Source organism: Nomascus leucogenys, chromosome 3, assembly GCF_006542625.1.
Source record: "Nomascus leucogenys isolate Asia chromosome 3, Asia_NLE_v1, whole genome shotgun sequence".
NCBI classification, from domain to species: Eukaryota; Metazoa; Chordata; class Mammalia; order Primates; family Hylobatidae; genus Nomascus; species Nomascus leucogenys.
Genome location: NC_044383.1, coordinates 124,128,313 through 124,147,548, shown reverse-complemented (window position 1 = coordinate 124,147,548; position 19,236 = coordinate 124,128,313).

The window sequence follows — 19,236 nt, the reverse complement described above, 5'->3', positions numbered from 1 at the left end:
CCCTGGCTCAGCCTCCCGAGTAGCTGGGATTACAGGTGTGCACCACAACACCCGGCTAATTTTTTGTATTTTAGTAGAGACAGGGTTTCACCATGTTGGCCAGGATAGTCTCAATCTCTTGACCTCGTGATCTGCCCGCCTTGGCCTCCTGAAGTGATGGGATTACAGGCTTGAAGAAGGGGTTTTAAGAGCAAAGCTCCCCACTGGGAGGGAGGGAGTGGGATGGCAGAAGCTAAGGAGGTTGTTGGCCTAGAGGAACTAGGATGCAAGCGGGGTGTTATCTGGAGCACAGGGTCAGGAGATGCTTAACCTTAAGGCCAACATCAAAGGGAAGCTGAGGTGCTAGAAGCCGAGCTCCTCCAGTTCTTTCTGATGAAGTTCAGGGGCACCACTGAGCCGGCGGGGTGGCTGCTGAGTGGGAGGAGACTCTGGCTGCTGGTCAAGGACAAAAGTTCAGGAAGCTGAGTAGAGAGCCAGGCAAATCACTAGTGTCTTCTCCAAATGCACCCAGCCATCACCTCCCAGCCTCAGAGACTCCCCTAGTCCTTCTAGAACTTGGGGGTGGTTCAACTCTTTCTTATTCTAGGCTAGTATCTTTATCATAATTTCAGGGCTTGATTCTAGGCCAGGAAGTTCTCTTTTTTTCTGATGTTAGGGATATTTCCTGCTGGGGCTGAGTGAGACACTGCAGGGTAAGGCCGTGCATACGATGTCTTCCCTGGAGAAGATGGCACCTGTGGAATGTTAAGAACCTGGGTTCTGGAGCCAGAATGCTTGGGTTTGAATCCTGGCTTTAGCACGTACTGGTTGTGTGATCTTGGATAAGTTATTTGACTTCTCTTTGCCTAATTTTTCTCATCGGCAAGGTGGGGATTAATAATAGTGCCCACTTCATAAAAAGTGACTGAAGATCAATTCAGTTAATTTAGATAACATAAACATTTAGAACAGTTCTTGGCACTTAATAAGCAATCAATAAATATTCAGTTATTATTAGCTATTACTTCTCCAATGATGAGGAGGCCTGAGGAAGATTCTGTGTGGATCTAAGGCTATTCTTCACTTGATAAAATATATTTTCAGTGTCTACCATATACCAGGTATTGTTCTAGGAACTTGGGATGTATCAGTCTACAAAACAAATAAAACACCCTGCCCTATGTCATCTTTTTCTGTTGACTGTGAAGCAGAAAGTAGAATTTTCAGAAATTTTATCTATGGGAGTTCCAAGGATTCTTTTATATATAAATTTTTTCTGTATAATTGTTTATAAGACCTGAAGTAGCAAGTACCAAGCCCAATTCAAAGGCCTCAACCAGGACAGACCAGACCATATTATGACTACTTCCTTTTGGGAAACACTAATACCCTTGACAAGCCTCCTTTGAACCAACTTCTTACTCAAAGTAGGGTTGGTGACATACTCTAGAGCTGGGCTTCTCAACCTTGGTGTTACTGGCATTTTGTACCAGGTGATTCTTTATTGAGGGGCTGTCCTGTGTATTGTAGGGTGTTTAGCAGCACCGCTAGCTAGATGTTACTCACTAGATGTCAGTAGCATTCCCCTAGTTGTGATAACACAAAATGTCTCTAGATTGACAACTCTCCTCTGGGGACAAAACCGTCCCCAGTTTGGAAACACTGCTCCAGAGGCCGACCAATGCCACAGTGCACAAGGCTGCTTAACACCAACTGCGGTGACCACTCTGTTCTGTCTCTGTCATCAGTGGAGCTTCTCTGGCACCCAGAACCCAAGAGCCTTGGGTTCTTGATATTCTATGCTGCTCAGGATTTCTGCAATCTTATCACACAAATGGGTAACTCCAAGAGCTCTCTGACCCCCGTTCACTCACGACATGAGGGTGGGTTTGTGGATTAGGGATAGGAAGAGGGAAAGGCAGCTGTTCATTCTCACTACAGCAAGAACCTCATCCAGCACTTATTTAGATAGGTAATTGAGTTCACTACACTTGGGGAGATAATCAGGTATGATTGGTGGGACACCTTTCTCCTTTATTCTATTTGTCCCTGTCCTCCATGTTACAACACTGCCTACGCTGAATTTGACTCACCTGGGTGTGTTCTGAGGCTGTGCGATCTAGCTCAGGAGCCCTAACAACTGGTCTTGAAGTTCCTAAAACTAATTGCAGACAGGGAGTATGCCCAGGAACCCTGTCACAAGGCAGGACTTAGCAGTGGTGGCTGCTGACTCCAAGCCAAATTGGATTTTGAGGGCCCGGAGTGCCTGCATTCGTCCACCACTATCTCTCCATGGATATTTACTGAACCTTACATATAAAAGCCTAGTTCAATATGCATTTCTAGAATGGCGGCTATTCTTCTAAGGTGAAGGCCACATAACTGAGTTGCTTTAGAGTCAAAACTGAATCCGGTATTTATATTAGGACATTGATTTTGAGGGGACACCTGTACTTTTTATTTTTTTAATCAAATCTTACTTCTTTGTAAATTGCCCTTTGGAAGATGCGGGCACGCACAGCTCAAGGGACTCATTTTTTGCAAATTTTTAAAATGGTTTTCCAATTCAGCTGTACGTTGCTTAGTGCTGTCCTTAACATCTGTACCTCTTGATCCTGCTTCCAATGCTTCTGGTTCCTTTTAGTAACTCAGCCCCTTTAAACAGACCTATCACAATATCATAGTAGGAGTGTGTGTATATATAGAGAGATAGACAGTGGGGAGTTTGTAAATTATGTGCCAGTGCTTGCTCTGAAGCCAGCTTGGTGCATGGTGGTAGCATTCTTGCTTGACTTGGTCATAGCTGTTGATGCCTTAGAGGAATAGTTTCATACTGAAACTCATTTTCTCTTAAAAACCTCCCTCAGTTATCTCTCATTTTAGTTTGCTCTGAATCATACAGCTTAGCTAGTTGAAATGGGAACCCAGTGAAGGTGATTTGCTCAGGTTTACTCAAGTCAGTGTCTCAGAATAACTGAAAAGCTTTCTATCCTGGAAAATGTCATTCTTCAAGTCACCTGAGTGGGTCCTGAAGTCCTGTCATTGCTTTGCCAAGTTCCTTCTCCAGCCATTGGTAAACTTGACAGAGAATCAGGTAGAACTATTTTCCTCCTCGCTTCTCCGAACACTTATTGACTTAGCGTATATGTTCTCCAGTATTGGTCCAGCCCGAAGCCCGGAGAGCTTAGGGAATGGGAATGATAGCAGTTGTTCGGAGGCTCTGTTCTCCCCCTTTCCCCAGAGAGCACTGCTCTTGGCTATGCTTTCTCAATAGCACCTTCCTTCTCCTGAGAACTTTCTGTTCAAACGACATGTATAAACCTGTGCAGCCTCGTTTCACAGTATCTGTTTGCATCACTCAGGGGTTTAAAAATAGTGCACCCCAAGCAAGACTTATATTCTCATTGCCTCACATTATCAGACCAAACACAGAATTGGGTTCTGGGACACACTCTGCAGCTTGATATTTACTCCTTCAGCCTGAAATTCACAAGAAGGGCTATTTTCAAAATCTGTTTTATTAGACTTCTGGGTAGGGCCTTGATGAGCAAAGTTATGGCAGAACAACTGAGCCTGAAAAGGAGCCAGTAAATTCAGAATGAAATGAACAGTGGAGCTCAGGAAAATACGGTCTCAAGAAGTTGAGGACAGAATAAAAACAGGGTCTCAGAGTTGTCTCTAGAATAAGGATACTACTGGCTAATGATGACAGAGATAGAAAATGGACAACGTTTCCAAATAACTCAGCATGAGGGCCAGATCAGCCCTGTGTTCAGCTGACAAATTTCATGTGGTAGTGACTCCACCCTTTGCAGCTCAGCCCCACTCCTCCTTGCCCAGGCTCCTCCTTGGAATGGCTTCTCTCTGTCACATGTCACCTCGCAGCACCTCACCCAGGCTGGCTTTGGCCTTCTAAATACCCAGCCAAGGCCTAACTTTGCTCTTCATTGCTCTTTGCTTTTATTTGTGTTTTCAAATTAATTTTTCCATGGAGGTAGTTACTGAAGATACTTTATAGAAAAATAATAGATAAAATCCCATATGCCACAGGATATTTTGGCGGGTGAGCAAGGGCCCTTCTTCCTTCTCCACTCCTTCTCCTTATCCCCATATCGGTTTTCAGCCAGGTATACTTGTGATACTCCATTCTGTAACTTAAGGCAGAGGAAAGAGATTTTCTGGAATTAGCCGTTGATTGGAAGAGATGGGAATAAGCTCTATATTTTCTCTAATTCTGAGATGAAGCACAACTGACAGTATTATTTTCTTGTGAGACTTAAGATTCTAGCAATAGGCAATGGTCAGAATCGAGGTAACCTTGTTGGAGCCAGGCATAAGCGTAGCAGCCTTGGGGGTCGTGTAAGCCATGTGTCACAGAGTGAAGGATTTGGTGTGTGTCAGGGATTCCGGAACTGAGTGGAGAATTGGCCTTGACAATTTTCAGGGTCTCTTCTAATGTTATCCCTTGATATTGAATTTTCTTAGTAATTTCATAATTCATGTGATTAAAAACACATTACCATAAGGTAATACTTCCATTACATGTGGGTGTTTTCTTACAACATTGTCAAATAGATTTTAAATAACAGATCTAAAATGTGGATTGATTTAAGGCAGAATTTAAAAACAATCAATTTTCTTGGGACTAGCAACAGAAATTTCTCTCATTTAGAATAACTTCTAGCAAATATGTAGGCAAGTTAGTAAAATGACAGCCAAGAAACTGGCCTGGCACAACCAACACTGACAATAACCATCCCAAGTAGGTGGCATGGTTTACACAGCACGGCTTTCTTTAGATTCCATGTGGTTGCAGTCTCCGTTCTGAGCAAAATGATGGCTTCTTCCTGCTCATTGTCAGAGGGCTGGTGCAGCTCTCTAGGAATGGCCATGGAGAACAAGTAAAGAACATTCTGGTGCCCACCATATGGATCCTACCACTGCACAGGAAGCTCTGTGCAAATCCTCTGCTGAGATATATGCTGCAGAGAAATGGTTTCCAAGGCATGATCATGGACTCCGGCAGATCTAGTCTAACCCATTGACATTCATCTGGGATAAAATGGCGGTGATATTATTTCTTAGAGTCTGATTACTTTATAAAATTAATTTAATTTGTTCCAATTGGGTTCTTCCCATCTTTAGATGTTCATTGCCATTTCATTTAAGAAACAATGTAAGAGGCTGGGCTTGGTGGCTCAGGCCTGTAATCCCAACACTCTGGGAGGCCAAGGTGGGCAGATCACGAGGTCAAGAGATTGAGACCATCCTGGCTAACATGGTGAAACCCTGTCTCTACTAAAAATGCAAAAATTGGCTGGGCATGGTGCCACGTGCCTGTAGTTCCAGCCACTTGGGAGGCTGAGGCAGGAGAATTGCTTGAACCCAGGAGGCGGAGGTGGCAGTGAGCTGAGGTCGCGTTACTGCACTCCAGCCTGGCGAGACAGCAAGACTCCGTCCAAAAAAAAAAAAAAAAAAAAAAAAGAGAAACAATGTAAGAATAAATGACAGGGTCTGTTGTTCATTTGTTTGTAATGCCCATACTTGACAAAAGAAATCCTGTCATTCTCTAAAGTTTTTATTGTTTGTTTAACTTCCACTAGCCTGGGAATCATTGTAGAGGCAGATGCCAACCAGGCTTTTGGGAAATAAGTCTTAAGGCTCACCATCCTACCGGCCCCAAGCACTGCTGGTCCCTGACAACTTTATCAAGTCCTCCTAAGGCTTTTAATGCTTCGTTAAAAAAAAGAAAAAAGAAAAAAATAATAATTGAGTTATGATCACATCTCCTTCTTGTCCCCCAAACATTATTTCTAATGTTTTTCGTCCTGGGAAACAAAAAGGCAGGGGGCTCTGCGTGGGCTTATGTAGGGAGCTAAGCTGATGAGAAAAGTAGAGGCCAAGAAAAAATTGAAGTGGTGTTGCAGTCCAGAACCACATTCTCAGGGTCCACATAAAATAAGTCATAGTTAGGCCAGGCGCAGTGGCTCATGCCTGCAATCCCAGCACTTTGGGAGGCTGAGGCAGGCGGATCACAAGGTCAAGAGTTTGAGACCAGCCTGGCCAACATAGTGAAACCTCGTCTCTACTAAAAATACAAAAAATTAGCCGGGAATGGTGGTGGGTACCTGTAATCCCAGCTACTCAAGAGGCTGAGACAGGAGAATCGCTGGAACCCGGGAGGCAGAGGTTGCAGTGAGCTGACAACGTGGCATTGTACTCCAGCCCTGGCGACAGTGTGAGACTCAGAAAGAAAGAAAGAAAGAAGGAAAGAAAGAAGGAAAGAAAGAAAGAAAGAAAGAAAGAAAGAAGGAAGGAAGGAAGGAAGGAAGGAAGGAAGGAAAGAAAGAAAGAAAGAAAGAAAGAAAGAAAGAAAGAAAGAAAGAAAGAAAGAAAGAAAGAAAGAAAGAAAATACATAAGTCATGACTTGGAAGTGTCTGGCACTCATTCCACATGAAACAAGGAGTGGCCCCTTGGGAGTGGGAACCTGCGGCATCATCTGATGGGCGAGTCGGGTTGAATGAGGTTGGCTCACTCGCCCCAGTGCTGGGAAGTACTGCTTGCACACTACAAGCTTTACCTGTCTGATGGCTCAGAGAGCCGTGGGCAATTGCTAAGGACCTGGGTGTAACCATTGGCACCAAGCCTGCTATGAAAAAACCTGAAATAAGATCATGCAAAGCCAAGGCAGGAAGAATCGGAATACTACTTTTCTACCATGGTGTGGGAGACTGAGAGATTTAGGTTTCCTCTTGGGGGAGAGTTTTTGGACACTTTCTCTGCAACATAAAAGGACTTGAGCACTAAAGGTTTTTTGCTTGGCCCTGCCTTGCCTAGAAGGCTTTGGTGTGTGGGGAATATCAGAGTCTGTTAAGTGGTATTGTGTTCTAATGTAATTACCATAATTATTTGGGCTCAAGGAGAAGCCAATGCAGCTGGGTAGTAGTGGTGGGGGGTGATATGACTTCCCCTTAAGTGAGTGGCATTCTCAATATCTACTGTTTGGAGTGGGTAAGGGTAGGAGGCAAATGGAGAAGAATTTATTCACTCAGCTCCTTTTCCCATTGGTTGCATATTGCTCCTGTGGGATTCAGGACATTAATTCTCCAGAATTTCTGGGTTGTGATTACAGGAGTTCCCTGAGAAGTTCTCAGGTGATTTACGCCTCAGCATCAACAGGGAAGCCAGGGCAGGTAGCAAAAAGTATGTGGCACTGGCATGAGACAGGTGCTATTGGGCGTGGCTGCAAGAAGTTGTTCAGAGTAAGTGGAAAAAGCCAAAGACCTCAGAGGGGTGAGGCCAAAAGGATCTGATGTGGTGCCTAAGGAGCATTTGATGCAGTCCACCCCTTGCGCCACTCAGATTCAGTTGCACTCTCTAATGTTTCTAGCACCACAGTGAAAATATGGAGCTGCCTTTAAAAAATTTATTTTTATTTTTTATTTTCTTAGAGACAGGGTTTCATTCGGTCGCCCTGGCTGGAGTGCAATGGTGCGATCATGGTTCACTGCAGCCTCAAACTCCTGCCTCACTTCTTGAGTAGCTAGGACTATGGGTATGCACCGCCATGCCCAGTTAATTTTTAAGCCTCCGTTTTTGTTAGAACAAGATAGTCTTGCTTATTCCTTAAGAGAAAAAGTGTAAGTTCAATGTCATAGAGTTTATTGCAAGGTGTAGTCAGTCACATCTCTAAGAAGACTAAAGCAAGAAGATCAGTGAAGTAAATTGCAGTTCCTAAAGTTGTAGCTTGTCCTGTGACCATAATTGATTTTCATCCTCTTCCTGCTACACCATTCATTCTAGAGTTCCCTTTTACTCAGCCATCACTGAACTGGCCTGGAGGATTTGCCTGATGGTTGACTCAAATTTTTATCCTTAAGGTATCCAGGCTTCTAGGTTGCCTTGCTTTTACTGGGCTCTGGTACTTGCTATTGCCTATTTATCATTCTCACTGGGCATGGAATTCCCAAGAGATGCCCCAATGTATCTCCTGGATTCTAAACATACTCTTTCCTGCCCCATTGTGTAGAAAAAAAAAAACCGTAGAACTTCATGTGAATCAGGGTGAATTACTTCCATGCTAATATAACTCCTTTCCATGTTTGCTGGTCCACCACAAATGACTTGGTAGTAGTTATAGCTCCAAGTTCAATGGGACCCTTATTGTGTCCTTTGGCTGAAGTTTTTCCCCAGAGAACTGAGACTTCTAACCTGGCAGTGCCAAAGTTTGCAAGGAAGGGAAGCATAGATTCTATAAACAGGACACTGGGAGGGATGGGGAGAAGGTCCATTTCTACTTGCACAACTGGGTTTCAGGTCCCAGGCATTCAAGCTATGAGGGATGTAGTACTCTATATCCATCCATGGTCCAATGTGTCTAGCACATTCTAGAGGCAAGTATCCCAGAACCATGGGGTTTTGAGCCTAATCTGGCTCCTTACCTAACAGACCATCATTCTGTTAAACCAAATGCCTCTGAATGAGGGGATGTGTGATAAGAACTGCAGATGCTCTGGTCATGTCATTTTTTGGTACCTCCATTGCTGTTAAAAAGGTTCCTTAATCTAAGGTAATTTTGTACAGGGTACCAAGTCAATAGTTCAGGCATTCTATGAGGCCTTGGTTCGTGATGCTTATACAGCGGTACTACAGGTGGAGGAGGCAAGTTTATATCAGGAATTGATAGCAATTCTGGTAAAAACTGTTAGGTTTGGAATTAGATTTTACCTTACTTTTGAAGGTAATAAGTTAACCTGTTACTATTTTATGGATTCTGGCAGAAGATACAAGACTCTTAGATCAGAGACAAAGACTTTTTACTCCCAGCACAGCAAGCAGAATGATATATGTCAGCTCCCCTGTCTCCAAGTCTCATGGGGGTATGATAGAGGGCACAGATAGATGTAGTAAGTTTGTATCACAACTGAGGAATATTCGGCTTGGGGAACCATCATTTTATAGCAAGCAATAAACAAATCTTCTCTTTGTCTTGGAGGGAGATATTACTTCATCTCTCAAGGTTGATTACTGCAAACACAACCTTGATAAATGACTTGGCAAGAGCTGTGAGGGCCTTGCATTCTTGTCATACCCAGCAAGAACATGCAGGGAGGCTTAGAGTGCACAGCAGTTGCCTCTCCTAACAAGGACAAATCCTTGCTTCCTCCAGGGCAGAAGGGGCCAGTGTTATCAACTTGCCACCAGGTGACTTTACAGTCTCCCTGAGGAATGGTTCCATGTTGAGGGTTCAGCATCCATTACTGCTGCTGGAAGGTCAGGCGATGACTGGTATCAATAACTAGATCAGACTTGGCAAGAGGGAGCCCAAACACTGAGGCAATGCAGTCTCTATCCATGGGCCCATTTTGCAAGCATAATGGTGGCCAAAGAGAGAGCCTGGCTGACATCCATAGGACAAGTCTTCTCCTCCTGCTGGCTGAGTGCCACTCTGCAGTGGATACTCTGTTGGGTGTTTAGGGGAGGGGCAAAGATCCTTGTGGTTTATGTCCATTCACATTGGTCCATCTATATGCCTTTTAGCAAACTGCCAATCTTGCTCCTTCGGAGAAGTTTACTCCTGGTGAAAAACCAATGTGTGAGCTTTCAGACCTGTCCAGAGGCAATGACAAAGAATCTAGCTGGCAGGCCTCAGGGGCAAAGCTGCCCTCCCCATCCCAGATATGAAGCACAGCCCATGCATGGTGCACAGCCACAGCCCTTGCATGGCAGCCTCTGAAGGGAGATGCAGCAGAGGAATCAGCCTCTTCCCATGCTTGAATTCCTATACCAGTCCTTCATTCCAGGTCTCTCTATCTGAGGCCTTGGGCACAGATCCTCTTCAGATGCGTTATTATGAGGGAAGAAGGAAAAAACCTTGAAAATGCATACCTTTCCCCACTGACTCAGCGCCCAGTACTTTTCTACTCCTCACACTCCCCTTGACCCCAGGGTTTATAAACTGCTGAAGCCTTTTGTTCTGAGCTCCCTAGCACTGAGATGATGCCCATATCTGTGCTAATTCACCTGACCCTTGACCTGCACATCATTCCTTGGCAGAAGATTGCTCAGGGTGGTCAGCACTTTCTCTTCTTGTACTATGGCAGTAAGAGATTAAAGGCCTAGCCCTTTCTGCCTCTCTTGAGTCTTTTTGGATTGTTGCTTTAATTGGCTACTCCAATACCTAGTAGCTCAGCTCTTTCTCGGCTCAGCCGACGCTAACACCCTCAAAGTCAAGCAAGTTTTCCACTGTCCAGGAGGTCATATGTATCCTTACCTTAGGCTGTTTTTTTAATAATTGAAAGCTATAATCCCATAGCACCTACCATCTGTATCAGCAAAGAAAAGAAAACTACTCAAGATATTTCAAATAGGAAGTTCAATGTCAAGAAAACAGTGGGAAGGGCAGGGGAGCCCAGTCACTCTTGGCTCTCAGGAAATCAGGAATTTCAGGAATTGTGGGCAATCACCACTGACTATCTCAGGTGGCTGTAACACAGAGGGGGTGATTTCTAGGACTCTGAATAAATTGCAAAACTTCATATCTGCCATCTCTCAAAGGCCTGCCTGCCCACTGCAGTTGGAGCAATAATGACCTCCCTTTCTCTCCTACCTCTTAAAGCTCATGTGAGTGCCTCTCAGTGGTGGGACCTAAACTGGAATGTTGTTGACAAGACATAATGGAAGTGTAGTTTTCAGGCTTCCGGATCTTGTGGACAGGGCAAGTCTAGAAGGGAGCAGGAATGGTACTGTTATACCTAGACAATCTGGCCCAGCATATCATATCACAATTGTGTGTCTTTCTTCTGTTAGGAACAGTTTCTCACATCTTTATATCCTTGGTGCCTTGTGCATTGACTGGCATGATGTAGACGTTCACACGCAGTGTGCTTAGTCCACTAGCTTTCAAGGAGTCACAGTCCTGAAATGTAGCTTTCTCAAATGTTTTAGTAAATAATGAGTAGTTTTAAGACACATTTTTTCCTACTATCTTATTTCTAAGTCTTAAAGCTTAATAATGTTTTCTATAACAATACAGACTTCCAGTCACTCTCAAGCTATCATCCATGGCCCTCGCTGTGCTGCTATTTGTTTCTGTAGTCAATAGGAAGGGAATGAAACAGAGTATAGCTCTCTACTGGAAGAAAAAATTATTTGGTCTCATTTCATTCCTCCCAAAATGCATCAAACTATAGTAACTCAAAAGTTACATTAACAATAGGTAAATAAGTAATATTTGCATAATGCTCAAACACTTGTACAAAGACTTTCCCCTTTCTCTCAAACCTACCCTGTGGGGAAGACAATATTGTTCACACCATTTTATTAACAAAAACTGCCTTGATAAGTTGAGATACCTCTTTCTCTCCTTACTTAACAATTTTTAAAACCATGTTTAAGCATTTCATGATGTTTCTGTCTTACATTAGCAGGTGCATAAACACTAGGTGATAGAAGTGCAAATTATTTACTATTTTTGGCCATGAAATTGAAAAATATTAAACAGATTGGCAATATCAAGTGTTGGGGAAGTGTGGGAAAAAGGCTCTCTGGTATACTACTGGTGCTAATAGAAACAGAATTTTGGGTAGTCATTAAAGCAAAAACAAAATAACCTTTTCTGTAACATTTGTTCTTTTATGAATCAATTATAGAGAAAACTCTCATTTGTCAGAATGAAACATGGAAAAGAAGGTTTCCAGGTGCCCAGTGAAGGGCAGAACAGTACTCACAGTCTCAGAGAATGGGGAAGTGTCTCTATGTCAAGCAATAGAAAAGTGAGTATTGAAATATGATATTAGCATACTATGTAATGATTAAAAAGAAGAGGTAGATCAATGCATTAATATGGCAAGTCTCCAAGACAAAATGCTGAGTGAAAAATAAGCAAGTTGCTGGATAATAGGTAAAATGTTTTGCCGGGCACGGTGGCTCACGCTTGTAATCCCAGCACTTTGGGAGGCCAAGGCGGGTGGATCACGAGGTCAGGAGATCGAGACCACGGTGAAACCCCGTCTCTACTAAAAATACAAAAAATTAGCCGGGCGTGGTGGCGGGCGTCTGTAGTCCCAGCTACTCAGAGAGGCTGAGGCAGGAGAATGGCGTGAACCCAGGAGGCGGAGCTTGCAGTGAGCCGAGATCGCGCCACTGCACTCCAGCCTGGGTGACAGAGTGAGACTCTGTCTCAAAAAAAAAAAAAAAAAAAGTTTTATATACACACATACATACATACATATATGTATGCATACACATATATTTAAAAATCTATAATTTTTCATATATATTTATATAGACATTTATATTTTTATTTATGTAATATATTTACTATATTATATATTTGTATTCATATATTTATATATCATTATATGATATATGTCATATATATTGTACGATATATATAAAATATTATAATATAAATATTATCTGTAAATGTATAAAAATATAGGTTTGGAGGAATAGCCACACAACTGAAAACAGTGGTTAAATCTATGAAAAAGAATAAGATTAAGAAAAGTCAGGAAAAAGGCATTTTATATAGTTTAAATTGTTTACATGTATGTGTTGACATTTAAAAGTAATTCATATTCTTCACAATGATGCATATTCATATATTACTTGTGAACTTAAAATGACGAGAACTACCAAGAGATTCTCTTCCTTCATTTGAGAGACTGGAGAGGAGGGATCATTTATGCTGCTCTCTTGGTAACTCTCATCAGTCCTGGTTCCACTGTGGTCAGGTCACCCTGACAGGGCGCTTTAATGTTGGCCCACTTGGCAAAGTAACACTAGTTCTCTTGTGCTCCAGCCTCACATGACACTGCCCCCCTTGAACAGAGGGGCAGAAGTCAGCTTGCTCTTGCTACATACTTCTCAGCAAAGACTAACTTCTGTGGTTAAAAACACATCCAGCATACATTCCAGTTTATCTTGGAAACTCTCTGAGTCTGTTGATGAGGGTCTTGAAACATCAGGAATGCCAACAGAACTGGCTCCTGCTAGTGAAAGGTGCTGAGTCTCAGCCCTTCTCCTTTTGCCATCTCTTTGGGTTACCAGTGGCATGAGAATAGAGATGTATGACTGGGATAATTTGGATAAGGCTCTAACCCAAATTGTCTTAAAGTCTCCTGCTGATGGCCGGGCGCGGTGGCTCATGCCTGTAATCCTAGCACTTTGGGAGGCTGAAGCGGGTGGATCATGAGGTCAGGAGATCGAGACCATCCTGGCTAACACAGTGAAACCCCATCTCTACTAAAAATACAAAAAATTAGTCAGGCATGGCACCTGTAGTCCCAGCTATTTGGTAGGCTGAGGCAGGAGAATGGCGTGAACCTGGGAGGCCGGAGCTTGCAGTGAGCTGAGATCCTGCCACTGCACTCCAGCCTGGGTGACAGAGTGAGACTCCATCTCAAAAAAAAAAAAAAATTCTCCTGCTGATACACTCTCAGGAATCTGCCTGCTAAGTGACTGGTTTGAAGCTGTGGTAGTTAATGTCAGAGTTTTGATACTATAAAGGTACCCTGAATCATTCTGGGGACTATAGCTCAGTCAAAATTTTCACACAGTTACTCTTATAAAAATCATATTCATCCTTCAATAATGATGGTTTGTCATTTTTAATGAAAACAGTATCAGGTCTCCTGACAGTTTTACAGCCAATTCTTTTTTATGGACCATGTCTGAGTGTATTATTGTTAAATGAATCCATGCTGTATAGAGTCAAAACAATGTAATAACTACCTTCTCTAATGATTTCATTTTCCTATAAAAGGCATCCTTTATTGATAAATAATTCATATTAATAGCTTGTATTTCTTAGGCAGGTTTTCAAATTATCATTTAAGCATTTAGACACTGGTCAGTCTGGGACCATATAGTACAAATAACAACATTCCAAACTTAGAGAGGAGGTGGGACAATAAATTCCAGGTTATAATGTAGCTGATGGCTCAGTCCATCAGCATCCAATTTTATCTTTCCTGATAGTAGCCTACTCTATACTTAGCGAAAGAATGTCTCATTGCCTGTGTGGCAACTGACTCATGAGAAGGTTTGCAAATCCATGGCACATCGCTTGCCACCTCCACCAGCTGGCGTCCATGGGGTCATTGCTAGTTGATCTTAGTGCTCTTTCTAACTGAGCTATATATGCCATCAGAATCCTTCCCAAAAGATACTGTAAGGCAGCCACCAGCCATTGGTGTCAGAACATGATGCTCATTTTGTAATAGGTTTATCCTATTATGAATAATATCCCATTGTCCTATTATGTTATTGGCTGAATTGTGTCTCTCACAAAAATTCAAGTGTTGAAGTCCTAATCCCTAGTACTTTGGAATGTAACTGTATCTGGAAATAGGGCATTTAAAGAGTGATTAAATTAGAGTGTGGGCCCTAATCCCATATGATTGGTGTCCTTTATAAGAAGAAATCTGGATACAGGCATATAAAGTTGGAATGCTTTATGAAGACACAGGGAGAAGACAGACATCTATCAGCCAAGGAGGGAGGCGAAGAGCAGACCTTTCCTCCATAGCCCTCAGACACCTTGATCTCAGGCTTCCAAGCCTCCAGGCTATGAGAAAATAAATTCCTGTTTTTTAAGCCACCCAATCCATGGCACTTTGTTACTACAGCCAAGCAAACTAATATAAGTCTCATAAACTGGACAAAAGTAGAGGTAAAACTGAAAGTGATTCAGAAACTTCTTGATTTCTATGATAAAAGAAAGAAATCCTTTGCAATTTGCTTATATGCACACTCTTAAGTTAATATTATTCCTTAGTATTGAACTATAAGCTATTGGTGATACCCTACTGTTATCTGGCTTGTTGTAAGTTCCACTACCATAGAGTAAAGCTGCTGTAAAAAGGAACATAGTTTCATGCACACTATGGAATACTAGAACAGATCTGGAAGGCAGAAATTGAATTCGTATAGTGAGTCTAAAAATATGAAATGGCTGTGTGGTAGGCAGAATAATGACCTCCAAAGATGCCCAGCCTAAACCTCAGAATCTGTGATTATATTACATTACATGGCAAAGAGGAATGAAGGTTGGAGTTGGAATTAAGGTTGCTAATCAGCTGACCTTAAAACAGGGAGATTAACCCAGATTATTGTGGGTGGTTCCAGTGTAATTACAGGGTCCTTTAAAAGTGGAGGAGGTAGGCAGATGAGGAAGTTGAAGTGCTGAACTATGAAAAAGCTCAACTCACTATTGCTGGCTTTAAAGATGGAGGAAGGGTCCATCAGCCATGGAATACAGGTGGCCTTTTGAAGATGGAAAAGGCAACGAAATGGATTTTTTTTCCAGACCCTCTTAACAGGCATGCAGTCCTGCCCAGAGCTTGATTTTAGCCCAGTGGAGACCTATGTCAGCCATCTGACCTAAGATAAAGTTATGCTATTTTAAGCCACTAAGTTTGAAATAATTTGTTATGGCAACAACAGAAACTAATAAAAGCTCCCATAATTGACTTAATCTTATATTTGCAATGCTAATGCTAATTTCAGAGAAATTGGGCAGAAGCTGATTTGCTCATGGAATAGTTGCAGCTGTTGTTCTGTTTTAAAAGTAGGTGTGTCCTAGATGATCTGCTCCTTATTTTATTCTCACCTTTACTCTCCAACCTTTCCCCTTTGTCCTGTATTTCTCATTCTTTCACACCAAAGCACCAGCAGCTTGGTTTCCTTCTTTCTTTCTTTTTTTTTTTTTTGACAGGGAGTCTCGCTCTGACGCCCAGGCTGCAAGCTCCGCCTCCCGGGTTCACGCCATTCTCCTGCCTCAGCCTCCCGAGGAGCTGGGACTACAGGCGCCCGCCACCACGCCCGGCTAATTTTTTTTTTTGTATTTTTAGTGGAGACGGAGTTTCACTGTGTTAGCCAGGATGGTCTCGATCTCCTGACCTCCTGATCCGCCCGCCTCCGCCTCCCAAAGTGCTGGGATTACAGGAGTGAGCCACTGCGCCCGGCCTTGGTTTCCTTATTTGTTTTGACGACGTTACCTTTATCCAGTCACCTAGACTCAACTCTGAAGGCAACTTTGACTCCTCACTCTGAGAGGGAGTGAGCAAAATGGAGAAAGACACACAGGCTGTGAAAACGAATAGGACCGGGGGTCCCTGTCCTATTCGTTTTCACAGCCTGTGTGTCTTTCTCCATTTCTCTCACTCCTTCCTTTCCCCTGCCATCACCACAAGGGTCTGCTGTCGACCCTTGATTCCTTTCGCTTGTCCAGATTTCTTAACTGATTGTATGGCCTTCGGTGTCTACACATGCCAATTCTTTTCTCCCCATTTTGCCAGAAAAATCTTAATATACAGAACTAATGATCTCCTTCCACTCAAGGCTGTTTATCAAGGCTTTCTAAAGTGAGTCCCTAATCTCTCTCTCCAGCATCTGCCTACACATGCCTTAGGCTTTAGACCGGTGGATCTCAACTGTGGTACACAAGAGGTTCATGTGAGTAGCTTTTGAAAAACACTGATTCCCTGGCCCAGTGAATCAGATCTCTGGATGTGGGGCCCAGGAAATTGATACTTAAAAAAAATTCCCTATTTAATAATAATGTCTGACCAGGACTGAGACCCATTGCTCTAGCCAGGTGGTCACACACTGTAGTGTGCATCAGAATCCCCTGGAGGGGTATAGACATGCAGGCTGCAGGGTCCCAGCCCCTGGGCTTCCAATTCATGAGGACGCAGGTGAGACATGATAGTTTTCCTTTCTTTTTTTATTTAATTGTAATATAATTCACATACCATAATGGTAACCCTTTCAAAAAGTACAATTTAGTAGTTTGTAGTATATTTACAAGGTTCTGCAACTATTACCACTATCTAATGCTAGAATATTTTCATCACCCTAAAAGACACCCATAGTAGCCACTTCCCATATCTCTCTGTCCCCAGCCCCCAGAAGCCACTAATCTACTGTTTCTCTCTATAAATTAACCTATTCTGACATTTCATATGAAATGAATTACATAATACGTGGTCCTTTGTGGCTGGCTTCTTTCACTTACTACTATGTTTTCAAATTTCATTCATGTTGTAACATGTATCATTATTTCATTCCTTTGTATAGTTGAATCATATTTCACTGTATGGATATATCACATTTTATTTATCCATTCATCAGCTGATGGACAGTTGGGTTGCTACGACTTTCTGACTATTATGAATAATGCTATTATAAAGATTCATGCACAAGTTTTTACACGGGCATAGGTTTTCAATTCTCTTGAAATCCATGCCTAGGGGTACAGTTACTGGGTCAGATGTTGAAACCTGAGAATTTGAATTTCTAACAAGTTCTCAGGTGATGCTGAAGTAGATGCTCTGGGAATCACACTCTGAAAACCACTACTATCCCCAAACTGGACTACTGACCCTGCCCTCAAATACCATGCATTTTTTACATCTGTGCTTTGTTGGTCAGTTGGCTTGAAGTGCTTTCCTTCTCATCTCCACCTTGTGACATCCTATTCATTTTTTAGGCCCATCCCCGAGGCTACCTTCACCATGAAGTCTATGCAACCATTATCTGTTTGTGTATTGTTCATGTTCCCCTGACTGAATTGTAAGCTCTTATGTGCACTGCTGTGTTTGAATCACTTTTATATGAGAGCCCTGGCCAGGCACGGTGGCTCATGCCTGTAATCCCAGCACTTTGGGAGGCCAAGGCAGGTGGATCACGAGGTCAAGAGATGGAGACCATCCTGGCCAACATGTTGAAACCCTGTCTCTACTGAAAACCCGAAAATTAGCTGGGTGTGGTGGCACGTGCCTGTAGTCCCAGCTACTTGGGAGGCTGAGGCAGGAGAATTGCTTGAATCCGGGAGGCAGAGGTTGCAGTGAGTTGAGATCGTGCCACTGCACTCCAGTCTGGTGACAGAGTGAGAATCCATCTCAAAAGAAAGAAAGCCCTGAAGCCTAGCAGAATGTTTGTTTGTTGTTAGCACTCATTAATCATATATGCTCAGTTGAAGGGAATTCCAGGTCTGACTTTGTAGTCTAATGAGATGACCCTAAAACATGTGACTTTACATTTCTCCATTTTTTTAAAATCTGGTCAATCCCAACAATTTTGTACCTCCTGAAATCTTTTTTTTTTTTTGCAAGTTCTGCTCTAGCTTGTCTCATGATCAGGAACCAGAAGGTCCAATGACAAAGATCCCTTAAGTTTCTATTATTAAAGGTATTTTTATGACTATTTCTTGGACATCAAAGTTATTGTAATCCTAGAGCCTAGGTCTCTGTGGAATGTTGGTTTATGACTGGGAAAGCAAAATTTGCCTTTCAATAGATTACTTCAAATGTAGGATGGCACATCTATTTTGCACACACCTGCCATTTCAAAGTAGTGTGCAAAATGATTGTGCATACGCACTTATGTGTTTACCTTCCCAGTTCCGCAGGCATCCATGCTGTGAGCTGAATCTTTAAAGTGGCTAGGAATTCCCCTCAGTTAGATCAAAATTCCCCTCAGTTAGAGCCCCCTTGTTGGTGGAAATAGTTCCACTACTCTCTCAATGGTACTGGAAAGTCTCCATTGTCACATTTGACCTTCTGGAAAGTCAGGAACCACTCACATTTCCTGTTGCCTAATTTCCTGCTAAGGCACATAGCACTGAAGAAAGGCAGTGTGCTAGTTTCACCCTCAACCATCATTAAAGACCTCTTCCAAGTCTTTCACTCCTTTTCTCTGCCTCCGGGAGTCACACTTTCTGCTTGCACAAGGGTTCTTGTGAACCTGCTCACTCTAGCCATCTTCTATCACATCTACCTGTAACAGAGTCTTTTTCCAATAATATTTTGCTTATATTTATTAATGAGCTAGGAAAGATAGAATTTCCTGCTTGATATGACTGTAGTACATCTTTAAAAGAGAGAAAATGAGGGAACATATTGCTTTTTAAAAAATTAAGCTTAAAAAAGCTAGGCTGATTAAAATTCTAGAAGCCAACACTTAGAAATGGAGTAGAAAATGGTTTGATAATAACATATCCAAACATAAATAAGGCAGTTTAAAAATCAACCAGTGGGAGTGGGGGAGAAAAAATAGCTGACCTAAGTCACACTGGGAAGTGGTGCTTTGATGGGAAACTACAAGACTAAGGACAAAAGGAATTGTACATAAGCATTGTATTCTAGTTGGCAAGGTTGTTTCTCATGAGGGTATAAGCTAATTCTGAAACTTCCGTACATGTGTACTGCAATTGAACAAACAAAAAATGGATGGCAGATTATGGGAGC